The sequence below is a fragment of the Trachypithecus francoisi genome, unplaced genomic scaffold, assembly GCF_009764315.1.
Source record: "Trachypithecus francoisi isolate TF-2019V2 unplaced genomic scaffold, Tfra_2.0 Lachesis_group1, whole genome shotgun sequence".
NCBI classification, from domain to species: domain Eukaryota; kingdom Metazoa; phylum Chordata; class Mammalia; order Primates; family Cercopithecidae; genus Trachypithecus; species Trachypithecus francoisi.
The window spans coordinates 110,565,547-110,587,081 of NW_022681454.1; the positions used below are offsets into that span (position 1 = coordinate 110,565,547).

The 21,535-nt window shown below is 37.3% G+C and overlaps 1 protein-coding gene across 1 annotated transcript in view; it reads right to left on the bottom strand.

The window, feature by feature from the left end:
- Positions 1 to 1,069: 1,069 nt before the first annotated feature.
- ARSJ (arylsulfatase family member J) overlaps positions 1,070 to 21,535 on the bottom strand; it is a 109,254-nt gene continuing 88,788 nt past the window's right edge. Inside the window, exon 3 of the transcript XR_004438084.1 lies at positions 1,070 to 1,213. The gene's annotated coding sequence lies outside the window, so the exon portion shown is untranslated. The remainder of the gene's footprint in view (positions 1,214 to 21,535) is intronic.

A 21,535-nucleotide genomic window follows, 5' to 3' on the forward strand; every position in this document is an offset into this window, starting at 1 on the left:
GCAGTGGCTCACACCTGTAATTCCAGCACTTTGGGAGGCCAAGGTGGGAGGATTGCTTGAGCCCAGGAGTTTGAGACCAGCCTGGGCAACATAGAGAGACATCGTCTCTACAAAAAAAATTTTTAAAAATTAGCTAGGCATGGTGGTGCATGTCTGTGGTCCCAGGTAGTAGGGACTCTGAGGTGGGAGGATTGCTTGAGCTTAGAAGGTTGAGGCTGCAGTGACCAATGATTGTACCACCCTGCATGGGTGACAAAGTAAGACTCTGTATAAAAAAGAAAAAAAAAGTCTACATATCAATGGTTGGTTTAGGATTATTGAATTATCTAATTATTTTGTTTCTCTTTGTGTATCAGATCTCAAAAATGAAAGCAAAGTAATATAAAATTAATATATTTTAATTGTAACATTCTATCCAATTCAAATTTTATCTTCTGATACAATTTATGGACTACACATTTATGTTCTTGTCTAATGCATAGTTAAGTCTTCTTTGGTTGGCCTTTAAAATGTTTTTGTACTGTCCATTTAGAGGATGTTGCATATTCTGAAGATAGGGTCAATGGCTTCTATGCTCTAAATCAGTGAACTAGAAAATAACATTTGTACATTAAGAAATATTCACATCCTTACAAAAATAGTTTAAATAGCAAAAAGGGAAGACTGACATTGTCACATTTTAAAATTAGATTTCAGAGTGTAACAGGAAAGGTTTAAAATTTCTTAGAAAACATAAAAATTACAAAGTATTTAGTCAAAAATCTTAAGTAACTTTTACTTTAATGGCAATTGTTCAAAGTGTAGGAAACTGTCTGAAAGCTAGAAAATCCAAGATTGACATTTCATTAGATACTATTTTAGGATTGTTTTTCTTGCTTTTAATAGAGTTCATTGTGAATGATTTTTTAACAAGCAAAGAGACATTAAACATGTAAATGTAAGACTTTTATTTTAGGAAAATGGTTGACAAGCTGAGTAGATAAACCCGTCCCAGCATGGCATATCTGCAGTAATAGATTAAAAGTGAAAATCTTTTCAAAAGTCATGGTAAAGATGATAAATTCAGAAAAACCATCAGAGGGGAGAACTGACAAGAAAACACAAATCCAAAATAGATGAGGTTGAAGTCAGTGTGTGCTGTTTACCTGGACGGCATCTGCCAGTAGTTGGTAACCTTGAGTCTGAATTTTAAGGTTGCCTGCATCCATGGAGGCTGGAAAGAAAGCACCAATAGTATGAACCTGAGTTTCATAGAAGGCTGGATCAGAGACAACCTCAATAATCTGAGACTGCTCTTCCCAGACAGCAACACCTTCAGTGACTGAACTTGAGGGAAAACCCCCTTTGCAAAGGAAATGTTAATACCTGTCTGTCTTCTTGCAACATTAATTATGCATTTGTATATTTTATCATGCTTTGACATCTTGGGGTCTTGCTGATCTTGGAGAGACTGTCTCTTCCAAGGATAGCTAATTGCTAGAGATAGCAAACAACTTGCCTATGAGCATACCTTTCATATGCAAGCCAAACAATCCCATCTCTACCTTCAGCCACCTCCTTTATTAACTCTAACACACCATACCGATATTCTCCCTGCTCTAAATCACCAACCAGGTACTAGGTAACTAGAGACTACCACCACCTGCTCATTTCTGCTGTGGAAGGGGCATTCTATTACTTTGTGTTGAGAATTTTGTCTTCTAGTAGCTCTCTTGAGGTGAATTAATTTATCTTACTGATAAATTAATTTTTTTCTTTTCCTTTTTTTTCTTTTTTCTTTTTTTTTTTTTTAGACAGAGTCTCATTCTGTCACCCAGGCTGGAGTGTAGTGCAGTGACATGATCTTGGCTCCCAGGTTCAAGCAATTCTCTGCCTCAGACTCCTGAGTAGCTGGAGTCTACTGCCACCATGCCCGGCTAAATTTTTTTTTGTATTTTTAGTAGAGATGAGGTTTCACCATCTTGGCCAGGCTGGTCTTGAACTCCTGTCCTCGTGATTCAGCCACCTTGGCACCCCCCAACAGTGCTGGAATTACATGCATGAGCCACTGTGCCCAGCCTGATAAATTAATTTCTAACCAACACCTAAGGTGATTGTCAGAAATATCTGTATCCTTGCCATACAACAGAGCAGGCATACAGGTTACCTCCCCACCTTCTCCTTGCTGATTTCTCTCCTCATCATCTTTCTTGACTTTCTTTTCTCTCATCAGCAGGTGTAAGTCTAGGACACCAGATATCCTGCCAGCTCGGTAGTTAGGACATTTCACACAAGGGATGATCAGCAATCACAACTTAGTGAAAGGGGTAGTGGTTTTGGCATCCTCCATCTTGTAGGATGAGAGAGAATATATTGGATGCTTCTTACTAATGGAAGGAGTAAGAGAAGCTGCTCCACAAACTCTCATTCCCGTCAATAATGACTTCTAGCCTGCCTTCATTTTATGTAGTCCAGAGGGAGTCAGGAAGTAAAGGGTTGGAACGATGAAGAGCTCCAACTGTGCTGAAATAGTGCCCCTTAACAAGCCTCTCTTGAATGTGATTGAGCCCACAGCTGGTAGTTTTTTGACTTTAGAATTTGACATTACTTGACATTAGACTGGATTCTTTCATCAATTCTGGGAAAATGAGAAAATGCATTTACATTATTTGACTTTAGACTGTAGATTCTAGGCTTTAATTTTGGGACAATAAGAAGTTTTTCTACTGGTATTCTACAACAGTACAATAGTGACATAACTTATCATCAAAGAACAAAAATTGTCATTTGCATAAATATTAGCATATAACTAACATCATTGAATTCTCTGTATCATATTAAAACTAACATTTGTAATGAAACAATTTAAGTTTTAAAAAATGGAGAACTGGTTGTTGGAGATAGTATAAAAATATAAATAATATTAGAAATAAACCATAAAGGTAAGGCTTGTGCAGTTAAATATAGGTGTATTAGTCTGTTCTCATTCTGCTAATAAAGACATACCCAAGACTGGGTAATTTATGAAGGAATAGAGGTTTAATTGGCTCACAGTTTCCACATGGCTGAGGAAGCCTCACAATCATGGCAAAAGGGAAAACAAGATACATCTTACATGGCAGCAGGCAAGGGAGCTTGTGCAGGGAAACTCTCCATTAAAAAACCATCAAATCTCATGAGACTTATTCACTACCACGAGAACAGAATGGAGGATACTGCCCTCATGATTCAATTATGTCCACCTGGCCCTGCCTTTAACACAAGAAAATTACTACAATTCAAGGTGAGCTTTGGGTGGGGACACAGCCAAATCATATCAATGGGCAAGATCATTATTCTAGTTGCACAATTGTTCTGAATGAGTTGTGAAGAGAGCCACTCAAACTGAGAGATTCTGGGTTGTTAATTTCCTTTATAAATTCAATTTTGTGCTTCTGAGATGTATCCTATTCTTTACACTACATTGAATTAAGAGGGAAAATTCTTTTTACATTTTCATTTCTAGTCTATTTCTTAACCAGATTAGTATAATGATAATATAAATTTTGGGTAGCTATGCAAAGTATTGTAATCCAATCTTTCTATATATTAGTATAAGAAAATGGCAAGTTACTTCCACATAGAATATTGATCCAAAAGTATAATTAAGTAAAAAATCAATTTAAGTTCTTCTCTTCTCATCTGATGGCCAAAGTTTAGTAAGATTTGTTTTTACTTAATGTTTATTTATTTATGAGTTCTTACTGATTTCATACTAATAGTTAATTTCAGACTTTTGTCTTTTAAGATTGATGTATAGATGAACTACTAACATTAATGTCAAGTCCAGTATCTTTCAAAACCATTATATTTCTTTAGAAAACAGAAATAAATCGAGAAATTCCAATTTAAAATTATGACAACAGCCTTATCTCTTGACAAAATTCTCAATTATTGGAAAGCAAAGAGTAGTTAGAACAAAGTGAAGATTGACTTTGATGTAATGCTCAGTATATATCTATGGATGAATTTATTAAGCCTGTAGTTGCTGTAATTGGGAGAAACAATAGCTCTTGAAAACACAGCTAAAGTTTATGAATGACTGTTGCCTGGTGCAACAACTTAAGGAGCTCTCTGGGGAGGGTTTATCACAAATATCTATATCATATAAATTGCTTCCAGGTGGATTAGCAATAGTTGGTCTGTTCCTGAAGTTTCCAGATGAAGTTAAAACAAAGGGCAATACTTTTCACAATTCCACAAAACCACACCCTGAAAAAGAGAAATCATTTTTAAAAGTTTTATTTTATGGAAGAAATGTGTATTCAAGATACATTCCCAGAGCTTCGTTTTGAAATTACCTGTTACCTTGTGTATTATTCAGAAGCAAACATTTGTGAAACTCTTTTCAAATTACTTCGACTTTTTACTTTTCCACTGGCTATTTGGCCAGATAATTGATGTGACAGAGGCTTAGATTTTAACCATTGTGTGGTGATAAAAACACAAGGGTTGATTTATCTTTGTGGTGGGGTATTACTTATGACCACAGAATTTTAGATTGTCACCTGAGATTTTGGTTCCCTCAATTATTAATTTTGCATTTTTTTCTAAAGTAATTAATGATTAAAATGCATAGGACCTCTTTCCTAACCCATCTATTTAAAAACCCTATCATTCATGGAAAGAAACAAATCTTAATTTAAGTTCCTCAAGTTGCATTCTTCGGGTTTGAATATATAAAGGAAGAATGAAGAATTCTTTTTTGGCAAGCACTATTGTTAACTGATTTCCTATTCTTCTTTTCCAGGAAACTCTAGTGGATGTATATAATTTATTTCAATAGGCTAAAAAAATTACTGTCATAAAAGTTTACTTTTGTTCTTTTTTATGGTTTTAGAAAAGCTAAAATATTATACATCATTATGTTATTTGTGAACATACTTTCCTATTCCAATGTTCAACATGCTTTAATGATTCAAGCAGACACTTCTTGGGTTATCTGGTGTCCCTCTTCCTGCCACCTATAGTCTTGGAAGAGTTTAATGTATGAGCTAATGTCAATATCATGGTTTCTCATATTCTTTATTCCTAAAAACCAGGGCTTTTTGAAGTATAGCTGACTCAATGTTTTAAGATCAGATAAATAAGAATGGGCTTGAAATATCTTGAAGTTATCAAAATCAAGAATACTTTCAGCAATATCAGAGGTGATATGGAAAAGGGCAAGGCTGGGGAGGAGGCTCTGGTCTGTGAGAAGGCTTCTCAGGGCCCAGTGTATAAGGTAACATCAGAAAAGAAAATAAAAATGATTAAATTAAATTCAAAGAAGTTGTCTGTTAAAGCAGACATGATTCCATTGTAAAACTGTATCAGGTGGGGCACCAGGGCTCACATCTGTAATCCCAGAACTTTGGGAGGCTGAGGTGGGTGGATCACCTGAGGTCAGGAGTTTGAAACCAGCCTGGTCAACATGGTGAAACCCTGTCTCTGCTAAAAATATAAAAATTAGCTGGGCATGGTGGTGGGTGTCTGCAATTCCAGCTACTTGGGAGGCTGAGTCAGGAGAATCACTTAAACTTGGGAGGCAGAGGTTGCAGTGGCTGAGATTGCATCATTGCACTCTAGCCTGGGCAACAAAAGTGAAACTCTGTTAAAAAAAAAAAAAAAAGAAAGAAAAACAACCCAAAAAACAGAAACTGTATTAGTTCATTCTTACACTCCTATGAAGAAATACCCTAAACTGGACAATTTATAAAGGATAGAGGTTTAATTGAGTCACAGTTCTGCAGGGCTTGGGAAGCCTCAGGAAACTTACAATCATGGCAGAAGGGGAAGCAAACATGTCCTTCTTTACATGGCAGCAGCAAGGAGAAGTACAGAGCAAAGTTGGGGGGAAAGACTTTTATAAAGCCATCAGATCTCATGAGAATTCACTCACTATCATGAGAATAGCATGGAGGTAACTGCTCCCATGATTCAATTACCTCCCACCTGATCCCTTCCATGACACACAGGGATTATGGGAACTACAATTCAAGTTGAGATTTGGGTGGAGACACAGCCAAACCACATAAAAAACTGAAAAAGCTCAAATTAAAAAGTGGTTGGGGTTTCCAATATGGTCAAATAGGAACAGCTCCAGTCTGCAGCTCCCAGTGAGATCGATGTAGAAGATGGGTGATTTATGCATTTTCAACTGAGGTACCAGGTTCATCTCACTGGGACTGGTTGGACAGTGGGGGCAGCCCAGGGAGGGTGAACTGAAGCAGGGCAGGGCATTGCCTCACCTGGGAAATGCAAGGGGTCAGGTGATTTCCCTTTCATAGCCAAGGGAAGAAATGACTGACTGTACCTGGAACAACAGTACACTCCCACACTCCCACTGTACTTTTCCCAAGGTCTTAGCAACCAGCAGATCAGGAGTTTCCCTCCTGTACCTGGCTCAAAGGGTCCCATGCCCATGGAACCTTGCTCACTGCTAGTGCAGCAGTCTGAGATCGACCTGCAAGGCTGCAGCCTGGTGGGGGAAGGGGCGTCCAGCATTGCTGAGGCTTGAGTAGGTAAACAAAGGGGCCCAGAAGTTCAAACTGGGCAGAGCCCGCCTCTCTGCATGGCCTACTGCCTCTACAGACTCCATCTCTGCGGGCAGGGCATAGCTGAACAAAAGGCAGCAGACAACTTCTGCAGACTTAAACGTCCCTGTCTGACAGCTCTAAAGAGAGCAGTGGTTCTCCCAGCACAACATTCAAGCTCTGAGAATGGACAGACTGCCTCCTCAAGTGGGTCCCTGATCCCCGTGTAGCCTGACTGGGAGACACCTCCCAGTAGCAGCCAATAGGCACTTCATACATGTGGGTGCCCCTCTAGGACAAAGCTTCCAGAGGAAGGATCAGGCAGCAATATTTACTGTTCTGCAATATTTGCTGTTCTGTGGCCTCTGCTGGTAATACCCACGCAAACAGGGTCTGGAGTGGAACTCCAGCAAAATCCAACAGATCTGCAGTTGAGGGTCCTGACTGTTAGAAGGAAAACTAACAAACAGAAAGGAATAGCATCAACATCAACAAAAAAGACGTCCACACCAAAATCCCATCTGTAGGTCACCAACATCAAAGACTAAAGGTAGATAAAACCACAAATACAGGGAGAAACAAGAGCAGAAAAGCTGAAAATTCCAAAATTCAGAGCACCTCTTTTCCAAAGGATAGCAGCTCCTCACTAGCAACCAAACAAAACTGGATGGAGAATGACTTTGACAAGTTGGCAGAAGTAGGCTTCAGAAGGTCAGTAATAATAAACTTCTTCAAGCTAAAAGAACATGTTCTAACCCATTGCAAAGAAGCTAAAAACCTTGAAAAAAAGTTAGATGAATGACTGACTAGAATCAACAGCATAGAGACGACCTTAAATGACCTGACGGAGCCAAAAACCACAGCATAAGAACTTTGTGACACACACACAAACTTCAATAGCTGATTCGATCGAATGGAAGAACGGATCTCAGTGATTGAAGGTCAAATTAATGAAATAAAGGGAGAAGACAAGATTAGAGAAAAAAGACTAAAAAGAAATGAACAAAGCCCCAAGAAATATGGGACTATGTGAAAAGACGAAGTCTACATTTGATTGGTGAATCTGAAAGTGACAGGGAGAATGGAACCAAGTTAGAAAACACTCTTCAGGATATTATCCAGGAGAACTTCCCCAACCTAACAAGGCAGGCCAACATTCAAATTCAGGAACTACAGAGAACACCACAAAGATACTCCTCGAGAAGAGCAACCCCAAACACGTAATTGTCAGATTCACCAATGCTGAAATGAAGGAAAAAATGTTAAGGGCAGCCAGAGAGAAATGTCGGGTTACCCACAAAGGGAAGCCCATCAGACTAACAGCAGATCTCTTGGCAGAAACCCTACAAGACAGAAGAGAGTGGGGGACTAATATTCAACATTCTTAAAGAAAAGAATTTTCAACCCAGAATTTCATATCAAGCCAAATCAAGCTTCATAAGTGAAGGAGAAATAAAATCCTTCACGGACAAGCAAATGCTGAGAGATTTTGTCACCACCAGGCCTGACTTACAAGAGGTCCTGAAGGAAGCACTAAATATGGAAAGGAAAAACCAGCACCAGCCACTGCAAAACATGCCAAATTGTAAAGACCGTTGATGCTAGGAAGAAACTGCATCAACCAACAGGCAAAATAACCAGTTAACATCATAATGACAGGATCAAATTCACACATAACAATATTCACCTTAAATGTAAATAGGGTAAACAACAGAATTAAAAGACACAGACTGACAAATTGGATAAAGAGTCAAGACACAACAGTGTGCTATATTCAGGAGACCCAACTCACATGCAGAGACACAGATATGCTCAAAATAAAGGGATGGGGGATGATCTACCGAGCAAATGGAAAGCATAAAAAAGCAGGGGTTGTAATCCTAGTCTCTGATGAAACAGACTTTAAACCAACAAAGATCAAAAGAGACAAAGAAAGCCATTACATAATGGTAAAGGAATCAATTCAACAAGAAGAGCTAACTATTCCTAAATATATATGCATTCAATACAGGAGCCCAGAGATTCATAAAGCAAGTCCTTAAAGACCTACAGAGAGACTTAGACTCCCACACAATAATCATGGGAGACTTTAACAGCCCACTGTCAATATCAGACAGATAAACAAGACAGAAAGTTAACAAGGATATCTAGGACTTGAACTTAGCTCTGGACCAAGCCGACCTAATAGACATCTACAGAACTCTCCACCCCAAGTTAACAGAATATACATTCTTCTCAGCATCACATCACACTTACTCTAAAATTGACCATGTAATTGGAAGTAAAGCACTCCTCAGCAAATGTAAAAGAACAGATATCACAACAAACTGTCTCTCAGACCACAGTGCAATCAAATTAGAACTCAGGATTAAGAAACTCACTCAAAACCTCACACCTACATGGAAACTAAACAACCTGCTCCTGAATGACTATTGGGTAAATAATAAAATGAAGGCAGAAATAAAGATGTTCTTTGAAACCAATGAAAACAAAGACACAATGTACCAGAATCTCTGGGACACATTTAAAGCGGTGTGTAGAGGGAAATTTACAGCACTAAATGACTACAGGAGAAAGCTGAAAAGATCTAAAATCGACATCCTAATATCACAATGAAAAGAACTAGAGAAGCAAGAGCACACAAATTCAAAAGCTAGCGGAAGGCAAGAAATAAGTAAGATCAGAGCAGAACTGAAGGAGATAGAGACACACACACAAAAAAATTCAAAAATATCAGTGAATCCAGGAGCTGGTTTTTTCAAAAGATCAACAAAATAGATAGACTGCTAGCATGACTAATAAAGAAGAAAAGAGACAAGAGTCATATAGATGCAATAAAATTTATGAAGGAGATATCACCACCGATCCCACAGAAATACAAACTACCATCAGAGAATACTATAAACACCTCTGTGCAAATAAACTAGAACATCTAGAAGAAATGGATAAATTCCTGGACTCATACACTCTCCCAAGACTAAATCAGGGAGAAGTTGAATCTCTGAATAGACTAATAACAGGTTCTGAAATTAAGGCAATAATTAATAGACTACTAACCAAAAAAAGTCCAGGACCAGATGGATTCACAGCCAAATTCTACCAGAGGTAGAAAGAAGAGCTGGTACCATTTTTTTTCTGAAACAATTCCAATCAGTAGAAAAAGAGGGAATCCTCCCTAACTCATTTTATGAGGCCAAAATCATCTTGATACCAAAGCCTGGCAGAGACACACACAAAAAAGAGAATTTTAGACTAATATCCCTGATGAACATCAATGCAAAAATCCTCAATAAAATACTGGTAAAACGAATACAGCAGCACATTAAAAAGCTTATCCACCACAATCAAGTCTGCTTCATCCCTGGGATACAAGGCTGGTTCAACATACACAAATCAATAAATGTAATCCATCACATAAACAGAATCAATGACAAAAACCACATGATTGTCTCAATTGATGCAGAAAAGGCCGTCGACAAAATTCAACAGCCCTACATGCTAAAAAGTCTTAAAAAACTAGGTATTGATGGAATGTATCTCAAAATAATAAGAGCTATTTATGACAAGCCCACAGCCAATATCATACTGAATGGGCAAAAACTGGAAGCATTCCCTTTGAAAACTGAAACAAGACCAGAACAGATGCAGAAGATGGGTGATTTCTGCATTTCCAACTGAGGTACCTGGTTCATTTAGTTGGGATTGGTTGGACAGTGGGTGCAGCCCACGGAAGGTGAGCCAAAACAGGCTGGGGTGTCACCTCACCGGGAAGCGCAAGGGGTCAGGGGATTTCCCTTTCAAGACAAGACAAGTATGCCCTCTATCACCACACCTATTCAACATAGAGTTGGAAGTTTTGGCCTGGGCAATCAGGCAAGATAAATAAATAAAGAGTATTAAATTAGGAAAAGAGGACATCAAATTGTCCCTGTTTGCAGATGACGTGATTGTATATTTAGAAAACCCCATAGTCTCAGTCCCAAATCTCCTTAAGCTGGTAAGCAACTTCAGCAAAGTCTCAGGATACACAATCAATGTGCAGAAATCACAAGCATTCCTATACGTCAATAACAGACAAACGGCCAATTCGTGAGTGAAAACCCATTCACAATTGCTACAAAGAGAATAAAATACCTAGGAATCCAACTTACAAGGGATGTGAAGGACCTCTTCAAGGAGAACTACAAATCACTGCTCAACGAAATAAAAGAGAACACAAACAGATGGAAGAACATTCCATGCTCATGGATAGGAAGAATCAATATCGTGAAAATGGCCATAATGCCTAAGGTAATTTCTGGATTCAATGCCATCCCCATCAAGCTATCAATGACTTTCTTCACAGAATTGGAAAAAACTACTTTAAAGTTCACACAGAACCAAAAAAGAGCCCACATAGATAAGACAATCCTAAGCAAAAAGAACAAAGCTGGAGGTATCACACTACCTGACTTCAAACTATAGTACAAGCCTACAGTAACCAAAACAGCATAGTTCTGGTACCAAAACAGATATAAAGACCAATGTAACAGAACAGAGGCCTCAGAAATAACACCACCATCTACAACCATCTAATCTTTGACAAACCTCAAGAAAACAAGAAATGGGGAAAGGATTCCCTATTTAATAAATGGTGCTGGGAAAACTGGCCAGTCATATGTAGAAAGCTGAAAGTGGATCCCTTCCTTATACTTTATACAAAAATTAACAGATGGATTAAAGACTTAACTGTAAGACCTAAAACCATAGAAACCCTAGAAGAAAACCTAGGCAATACTATTCAGGACATAGGCATGGGCAAAGAAAGACTTCATGACTAAAACACCAAAAGCAATGGCAATAAAAGCCTAATTAGACAAATGGTATCTAATTAAACTAAAAAGCTTCTGCACAGCAAAAGAAACTACCATCAGAGTGAAGAGGCAACCTACAGAATGGGAGAAAATTTTTTGCAACTACCCAACTGACTAAGGGCTAATATTCAGAATCTACAAAGAATTTAAACAAATTTACAAGGAAGAAAAACAACTCCATCAAAAACTGGCAAAGGATATGAACAGACACTTCTCAAAAGAAGACATCTGGCTGGGCGCGGTGGCTCATACCTATAACCCCAGCACTTTGGGAGGCTGAGGCAGGTGAATCACGAGGTCAGGAGATCGAGACCATCCTGGTTAATACTGTGAAACCCCATCTCTACCAAAAATACAAAAAGTTAGCCAGGCATGGTGGTGGGCGCCTATAGTCCCCGCTACTAGGGAGGCCGAGGCAGGAGAATGGTGTGAACTCGGGAGGCGGAGCTTGCAGTGAGCCACAATCATGCCACAGCCTGGGTGACAGAGCAAGACTCCTTCTCAAAAAAAAAAAAAAAAAAAAAGAAGACATCTATGCAGCCAACAGACACATGAAAAAATGCTCACCATCACTGGTCATCAGAGAAATGCAAATCAAAACCACAATGAGATACCATCTCATGCCGGTTAGAATGGCAATCATTAAAAAGTCAGGAAACAACAGATGCTGGAGAGGATGTGGAGAAATAGGAACACTTTTACACTGTTGGTGGGAGTGTAAATTGGTTCAACCATTGTGGAAGACAGTGTGGCAATTCCTCAAGGATCTAGACCTAGAATTACCGTTTGACCCAGCAATCCTATTAGTGGGCATATACCCAAAAGATTATAAATCATGCTGCCATAAGGACACATGCACACGTATGTTTATTGTGGCATTATTCACAATAGCAAAGACTTGGAACCAACCCAAATGTCCATCAATGATAGATTGGGTTAAGAAAATGTGGCACATATACACCATGGAATACTATGCAGCTATAAAAAATGATGAGTTCATGTCCTTTGCAGGGACATGGATGAAGCTGGAAACCATCATTCTCAGCAAACTATTAAAAAGACAGAAAACCAAACACCATATGTTCTCACTCATAGGTGGGAACTGAACAATGAGAACACGTGGACACAGGGTGGGAAACATCACACACTGGGTCCTGTCATGGAGTTGGGAGCTGGAGGAGGGATAGCATTAGGAGAAATATCTAATGTAAATGACGAGTTGATGGGTGTAGCAAACCAACATGGCACATGTATACATAGGTAACAAACCTGCATATGGTGCACATGTATCCTAGAACTTAAAGTATAATTTAAAAAAAAAGAAATTCCCAGCAAAAAAAAAAAAAAAAAATTCACACACACACACATACACACACACACACACACACACTGGTTGGAATGCTCATGTATGTTTCCAGTGTTTATATAAATACACAATATATTGAACAATCTAAATTATTTGAGGCACACACTAAAGTTTTGATCAATTATAGATACTTTATAGAAGTCAATTTCTCTTTTTTAATGGAGAAGATAATTTTGACACAGACATATGTAAATGATGAGAAAAATATCTGACTTTCAAGGTGAGAGTTATATTGGAATTAGTTAAGAAAAATAAACTGTCAGCAAACTAAAGGAAAAGAGGATAGATTTACAACACGTTGAAAAAACAGGCAACATAAGATGATGGAAGCTTCAGAATGCTTACATTTTAATAACACAAAAGTGAGATTATCTGAGAATATAGAATTAATTTGATCAGGTAGAGTTAGGTTTTGAGGAAGTGAATTGTACATTTAGGTTGCCCTGGCAACAGGGGTATCTTCTTGTGCTGACATTATAATTGGAAAAACCATTTGAAAATTAAGTAAACTGTAATTAGAGGTGGCCCAATCTCCCTTGGAGGTACAACTGGAAAAGGGTTTGGGGCAGGTTTATGCCATCTACAAAAATGAAGTCATGAGAGAGAACAGTTGGGTTGCACTTAGAAGAGATAAATTGGGCCTTATACTCAAGAGTGTCTGAATATGGCACAAATCTTTTGCTTTTTTTCCACTGATTTCGGTTGAAGTTGGGGAAAATAAATAGATTGCATAGATGTATGTTTATATTGTCTCAACTGCTGTATATTAGTTAGAATCACTGCTGGAATGGAACCTTGGACTTGGAAACAGTGGGAACTCATTGTTTTCTGGATGCTTGTGAAAGGCGGCTTTTGACTCAAGGTCTCACAGCAGTCTGTGCTCTGGATGCTTCTCTAGCTCTTATTAGCACGTGGAGACTGGATATATTACAGACTTACAATGATTCTACTTCTATTCCGTTTCTTTCAGTATGAGGAAACACATTGTCTTCAGAGGCCACCACATTCCACCGAAAGCTGTACTTTTGCTAGAAAGTTCTTTCTTATTCTGAGCTGAAATTTGCCTCCCAGTAACTTTAATTGATTAGTCACTTATACCAGTTTTAAAAACATTTTAATCTACTCATGAGCTTTAATGACTTTAAGCTAATGCCTCTTATACAACAATGTGTTTAACATGATATGTTTAAATATGTCTGTTAGCAATTGTGCTTTCATTAACTACCATAAATAAGAATAATATATTCCTATAATTAGCAATAATATTCTATCATTACTTGCACTTACGTACTTATCACTTTATATTTTTATAAACACATATGTACAGCAATTTCCCTGCCTATGAGTCTCTCCAGGCTGGAGAATAAGTGTGAGGTACTGAGAGGAGAGAAGAAGTAAGGTTGAACTAATCATTTGATTGATTTCAGGCTTTTTATTCTTTGTTGCTCTGTTAACCACCTATAGCCAAAGGATGAGGTTAGTCTCAGGTGGGACTCAGATGGGATGCATCAAGCTTGAGGGGATCAGTGACATCTATTTGTAAACATTATGATTTGTGAAAAATCAGTTTTGCTTTTTGCTCCCTTGTTTTGATTTAGTCCAACTCTCTCTTTTTGTAGAAAACTAAGCCTCTGTACAAATGACTGGTCTAAGAGCATCACAGCTTTCCTACAAAGTTGTCATTTTTCTCATCTTAAAAAAACCCCGAAAAATCTGTCTGACTAATAAAACATTGGTGTTTTGTTGTTGTTGTTTTTCTCTGTAGAGGATACACACCAGCAACGTGAAGCCTCTAGCTACCTATTTTGGTTTCTCTTATATATCAAGATTGCCTGTTTGATCCAGAGAAAGGGAGCAAAATAAATGAAATGAAGTCATTGATGTTTTTATGTAATTGGCATTTTCTCTCTTTTCACACACAATTAGATGGAGTTCTTTCTGTAATACTGGCTTAATCCCTGCTACTAGAGAATATCTTTTTTTTTTTTTTTTTTTTTGAGACGGAGTCTCGCTGTGTCGCCCAGGCTGGAGTGCAGTGGCGCGATCTCGGCTCACTGCAAGCTCCGCCTCCCGGGTTCCCGCCATTCTCCCGCCTCAGCCTCCGAGTAGCTGGGACTACAGGCGCCCGCAACCGCGCCCGGCTAGTTTTTTGTATTTTTAGTAGAGACGGGGTTTCACCGTGTTAGCCAGGAGGGTCTCGATCTCCTGACCTCGTGATCCGCCCGCCTCGGCCTCCCAAAGTGCTGGGATTACAGGCTTGAGCCACCGCGCCCGGCCTACTAGAGAATTTCAAAGACAACTCATGCTGTGAATGTGAGGTAAGAGCTAGGTGAATGATTAAAATAGGGCAAATTTCACCCTATTGCTATTATTTCTAAGAGCTATAGTAGAATCGTATCTTGAAGGATACTTCAAAGTTCTCTAAAGAAAAAATAAATAATAATAGGAACACTACTAACAGTACATTTTCTAGGATAAAGGCATGTTAGATCATTTGAGAATAGTTAATTGAAATGACAGACTTTAGAAGTCAGGTTTCAGAAATGTATATTTTGCATGCAAATCGTATAGACAATACTTTTTAGTGTAAGAGAAAAGACGGCAACTACTGGGTAAATTTTCAAGGATTTATTTGGCAGTATTTCATGAGCATGTACAACATCCAAATAAGCTAATAAAATGCTTCAACTCAGTAAACAGCTGCTTACAAAGGGATTTTAAAGATAAATATCAAAGAATGATGCTTTAAAGGTTAAATAAATTATAGAGTAAATTAGCATTAATGACAAGTTATAAGGAAATTAGAACATTTTTCACAGTGTTCACTGTTTCATAATGAATTGTTCACAACAAATAAATCTTGATGAAAAGCAAGATTTGTTTATGAATTGTAAAGAAAACGAAATAATTTATAGTAGAAATAATGGTCAAAAGGTGGTTAGAGGGAAAAGGAGAAATACAGTATATTAATAACCTGAAGTTTATTAAAATTTTTACTTTGTTTTTAGTAAGAATGAGTAGGTGAAATTTACAAGTGAAGTTAGATAACAAAATAGCTATTGTTTCTTCAAATTCAGTTATTTTAAGACAATTGAAAGTAATTCAAAATATATGCTACAAAAATTCTCCCATAACACAGTGTTAATTAGGTAATATGACAAATGCATCAACACCTTAAAATTAATGGAATATGATTTAATAAACTACTTTTTGCTTGAGAGGATTAGTGTAGTTTAATAGAAAACAGTGCTACATCTCTTTATTCACAAGTATTCAAATTAAATTTTATATTAATTTGACTTACAAAAATAATCATGTATATAAAATAGGAAAGATGCAGGCAATCAGAAAATGATATTCACTAATATAACTCACAATTCACAAAGCACAGCCTTGTATATTATTTGATTGTGCAGGGTAGTAACATGAATTCACTTAAACTGATATCCTGTCAGTATTTGCCTTTTTCCACTAGGAAACATAACAAGACAAATGTTTGAGCTGCAAACACATTTTCTTATTTAATAGCCACTAACAGCCATAATTAATTCTTGGAAACTGTAATTCAATCAAGTGTGATTATAATTAAACATATACACACAAAGATAATTATGAGTCTTTCTGGCAATAGTAAATAAAGTTATCTATTGTTGAAATATGATCACTATTTTTGACTATCAGTAAAAGTATTAATTTCTGGTCAACAGTCATTTTCACTCTTAGATAAGGCTGGAATACAAGTGTCTATGTGCAAATATGCATCCTAGTATAAAATTTGCCCAAAGATTTTTTTAAAGATAGGTACACAGACTCTAATTTATTAAATTGCAACATATGAGTTTGGTTAGTTTTTAAAAATATTAAAGAGATTATAATTACAAAGAGGGAGAAGGGAAAATAAAGATGACAAAGAGAAAAGAGCTAGAGAAGGAGGGAGAGATGAATAGGCAGAGGAAATAGTGGTGGGGTGGAGTGGAGCAATGCAGAGAAATACAAGGATAGTCACTGCAAAGATAAGAACAATACAGAAGAATTCAAGGGGAATCATGTTACCTCAGTAGAAGACTCTATAATCAGAAAGCCATAAATATGGGACCCACTATTTTTTAACTTAAATTATTTGATAGGAATTGAGGTTAGACTGTAATATTGGACATGACTCAATTGTGAATTCAATGCATATGCATATTTTATTGCACTTACCATTCAATATGATTATTCATATCACCTTTGTTTCATAATTTAATTTTTAAAAACTGGATTTGAACTATTAAAAATTATAAAATTAATTACATTCAGCTTCAACCTATTGAAACAAACCTGCTAGCATGACCCCTGGTGGTAGTCATCTGTAATATGTATTAGGGCTGGATATTTAGGTCCCAGAAATTTCTGCATGCTGGTTAATATGACTAAAAAAAAAATAGGGTGGGTAAATTAGGCCTTTTGGTTCTGTGTTTCATGTTAATTGAATATTACAGTGTGCAAGAGACTCTGCTAGGCATGTATTAGTTTTATTCCTGGATTTGGGCAAATATCTGGGAGTGGAATTGCTATGATATATATATCATATAAATATATATATATCGTAGACTCTGGTAGTGGTGAGAAGTATAACAAACACAGGGAAGTACATAAACTCTAGTTATATAGATTAATGAATTTTAGAAACTGAACATATAACCACAAGCAGCACAGAGACAAAAATATTAGCAGAACCCCAGAAGTCCCTCTTGTGCCCCTTCTAGTAACCCCTCAACACGTCCCCCTCAATAGAATAACATTCCATTATATGAGAATATCACAATTTGTTTACTCATTCTCTTGCTGATGAATAATTAAGTGTGCTTTTCAGTGTTAGGATACTATAAATAGTGCTTCCATGAATTATATCTTTACATGACTTTTGGTGAATATCTATACACGCATTTCTCCAGGGTATATTCCTAGGAATAAAATTGCTGGGTTATAGGGATATACATGTTAAACTTTCACTGATACAGCCAAAACGTTTTCTGATGTGGTTATATTAGTTTACACTTTCACCAACACTTCCACTCAGTTGTTCCACATGCTTACCAACACCTGGTACTATCTTTTTCATTTTAGCCTTTCTGATATAAATGTACTGGCATAGCATTTTGATTTTAATTTACTTCTCTAATGCCTAATGATTTTGAGCACATATATATTGACTGTGCATTTGTGTGTCATCTTTTGTGAGGACCCTTTCCATTATTTTCTCTTATTGATTTATAGGAGTTCATGTTAATTGAATACTCTGGAGACTTTTATTTGTTATATTTATTGTGAATAATTATTCTAGCCACTGGCTTGCATTTAGCAGCTTTTTTGAGGAAAAATTTACATGTCATACAGTTGCCCATTGTAACTATACTGTTCAGTGATTTTTTTTTTAGCATATCATGCAGTTATACAATCATCCTTACGATTCAGTGTTAAGGTACCTCCTTCACCCTGAAGTTTCCCTCATACCTGTTTTCTGTCAGTCCCTGCTTAAACTTCCATCTGCAACCACTGATCTATGTCAGAAAGTGAATATTCTCATGTTTCTGCTTAGTTAGGACTTTCTGACAAATGTTACTGGCACCTGGGTCAAAGGACAAGCTCGGACGTTGAAGTGTGTTAAACAGGGAATTATCTGCTCTTAAAGAGTAATAAAACTTATTTCTGTCAGAGCCAACTGCTTGCATTTTGGGGTACTTTCCCCTCTCTTTTCTTCAGAACATTTATTTACAGTCCAAAGGACTGTAAAAGACCAGGGAGCAAATGTTTCTCTCTCAGGAAGGGAGGAGAGGGAGGGCATTTTATTTATATATATATACACACACATAGATATATATGTGTGTGTATATATATATATTTCCAGATTCATAATTTTAGGCTTCCGCTCCTATGATGCAACCCCTGTACATGTAGTGCTAAACATGTGGCTCTCCTTGCATCACCTATGCGACACTGCTGCCGTTGCTGTAATGAACAATGATGACTCTGAGTTCCAGAAACCTCATGGTTGCATTCAGGATAACAAGGAATAAATACAGATCATAAAAACTTACCAAGTTTACTGACAAGAATGGGATCCTGTTTGAAACGTGGTTTTCTGAAAGAGATAGAGGATGACCCCCAGGCTAACTAACAGGATTTGAAAGAAGACAGTAAGAGCCAATAGCAGACAGTTTGAAAGGATTGGAAGACAATTGTTGGTCGAAGGCTGGGGGTAGGTTGGAACAAGCAGCCCAAATGGTTTTAGGTTTTAGAGAAGGCTTTTAGTTTTTGCCCTCTCCTAGCAAGAGAAGAAAGGGTCCAGGAATTCCCAACGTTGGGCTTTTGGTGGGTGAGTAGAGAATGTTAGAAATCTATGTTGTTCGCTCCTCTATGTAAGAAGAGAAGAAATACCCAAGGTAGGCTTTGGATGGGTCCCAAGTAGAAGTTACCTTATTCACTGCTCTCTCTTCTGGGCAGAAAGAGAAAGCATTAATTAGTTCCCAAAGCTGAAGCGGCTTTGGACATTGCAGCTGCTAAACTGCTTGGACCTGAAGGGAGAGGTGGCTCACTTACTCAGGTGGGAACAATTTGTTGGCTTCCAGATTGCTCACTCCCACTCTGATCTCAGCTCCTTGAAGATTGGGGGTGGGGCTCAGGTCTTCTCGTCACCAGAAGGCTGAGATAGCTCTACACATTCATCCCTTTATGCTGGGAGAACTTTGGAAGGGAGGAATTCACTTGTTGATACCTCTGTTGTTGTTGGACATAGCTATAATGTGCCTAGTTCTGTGGCAGAAACGGATGTGGGACTTGGGTATGGAGAAGGGTGCCAAGAAAGTAGAATGCGGAGTTATGGTTGCATGTGAGTTCAGAAAGAAATAGCCCTAGCACAGCCGGGATGCTGAGAAGTGCAGAGGCAAGGGGCCAAATAAAAAGGTAAGGGGAAAAACCTCTCCACCCACCCGCCTCACCTAGTCTCCGCTGCCACTGCAGCCGCCATGGCTCCCAGCTGGGAGAGAGCAGGATTCCTCAGAAGCTGTTACCTTAATCTCTGAAACACTACGTTAGCTGTTAGGATCTTGAGCAAAACTTGAAGAAAAGAAAAAAAAAAGTTTAATAAAACACTGTATTGTGTTGTTGCTACTATGTCTGACTGTATAGTAGAAATAATTGCAGGACTTTTTATGCTTGTAATTCCCCACCTCATAGGTGCTAGAGGGGATTATTTAATCAGGAATAGCTAAAAATAGAGAAGTTTTAGTGGGATCTGCCTTAGAGACAGAATAACTCTCTGACTGAGGACTTAACGTTGTTTGCCCAAAGGAAGCTTCTGGAAATTCTGGTGATGATGACATAAAAAATATGATTTCAGATACTAAATTAAATTAAGACTTTTTTAAAAACCTTCGTTATAAAAAGTTTTTTTCCTCACAGTTGTTTAGGATTTAGAAGGTCAGCTGAAGGTATTCCCTGTTCATCCTCCATGTTCAACCCTGGAGTTGAAGGACCTTAATTCTTAAAGCATTGTTTCTAGAAAGATTAATATGATGGAAGAGGTATTAAAACTTATTTTTGGATTTTTATACTGAAAGACAAATTTTACTTTTGTTTGATTGTTCAATAAGATGCTCTCTATTTATAATTATCAGCTGAAGAATTTCTACAAAGAGTGGATGGGTAGACATTTCTAATATGCCTTTGCTATTCTGTTGTTTGTTTTTCAATTATTGGGATTGATTTTACCTGAAACTGCATAAACCAACTGGCAAAAAATGTTATAGGATTGCAGTAAATTTGAAAATAAGGAAATTTAAGATATGAAATTGAAAGTTAGGTAAATACGTTCAAATCTACCTAATGCCCAAAGGCAACATTCAGGTTCTGTGCTTTAAATAATACCATGTTTAACCAATGAATCAATCAAATTCATAGAGATGCTATGACTAGTAAAATATTGAAGAAAAATATATCTTTAAAAAAGCAGAATTTCTGCTTTGCCATATTGGAGAGGTTTGTAATAAAATACCCAAGGATGTGAGGTATATTCCATTTGGCTTTATAATTCTATGAATACATAGAAGTTTATTTGCTAATTATATTTTTTTCCTTTCATGATTTGGTACAAAAAATTATTGACAATTTAAGCCCTCATCTCTTCTTTCTGGGAACTCATTTAAGCTAATGTATTCTGTAATATTCCAAGTAGCGTTAGAATAATCATGTTCTATCCTGTTATGTAATAAAGATGATAGATAAAATTTGCTCTCAATTTTGTGTAATTTTTGCTTTGCTTTTGCTGTAACACCATGTTCCTATAACTATACAATATTAGAGTTAGTTTTTTATAGTGTTAGAAATTTCTGCATTTCATATCATTGCTGCTAAAGGTATTAAGGATGATTGGTTCTATTTTTCAACAATGAAATCCCTGTACCAGAAATAGAAAGTGGAAACTTAGGCAAATGTGGCTGAACATATGGATAAATGTGATTATCTTAATTATTCACTCAAAAACATTGAGTGCTAAGTATGAGTAGGGCATCATTTTATATACTGGCCATGCACATGTAAACAGAACTTACAGAAATCACTTTTCTTAAGAAGCTTACATTCTAGGGGAATGAAACAGACAATAAAGAAAACTTGTGGGTAAAATCTGAAGCATATTAAATGCTAATGAGAAAGATAAAGCTGGAAAGTGGGGTAGCCATGGTGGGAGGATGGTAGCGATGAGGTGTTTGGTTATTGGGTTCATGGCTGCATCTTCTAGGAGA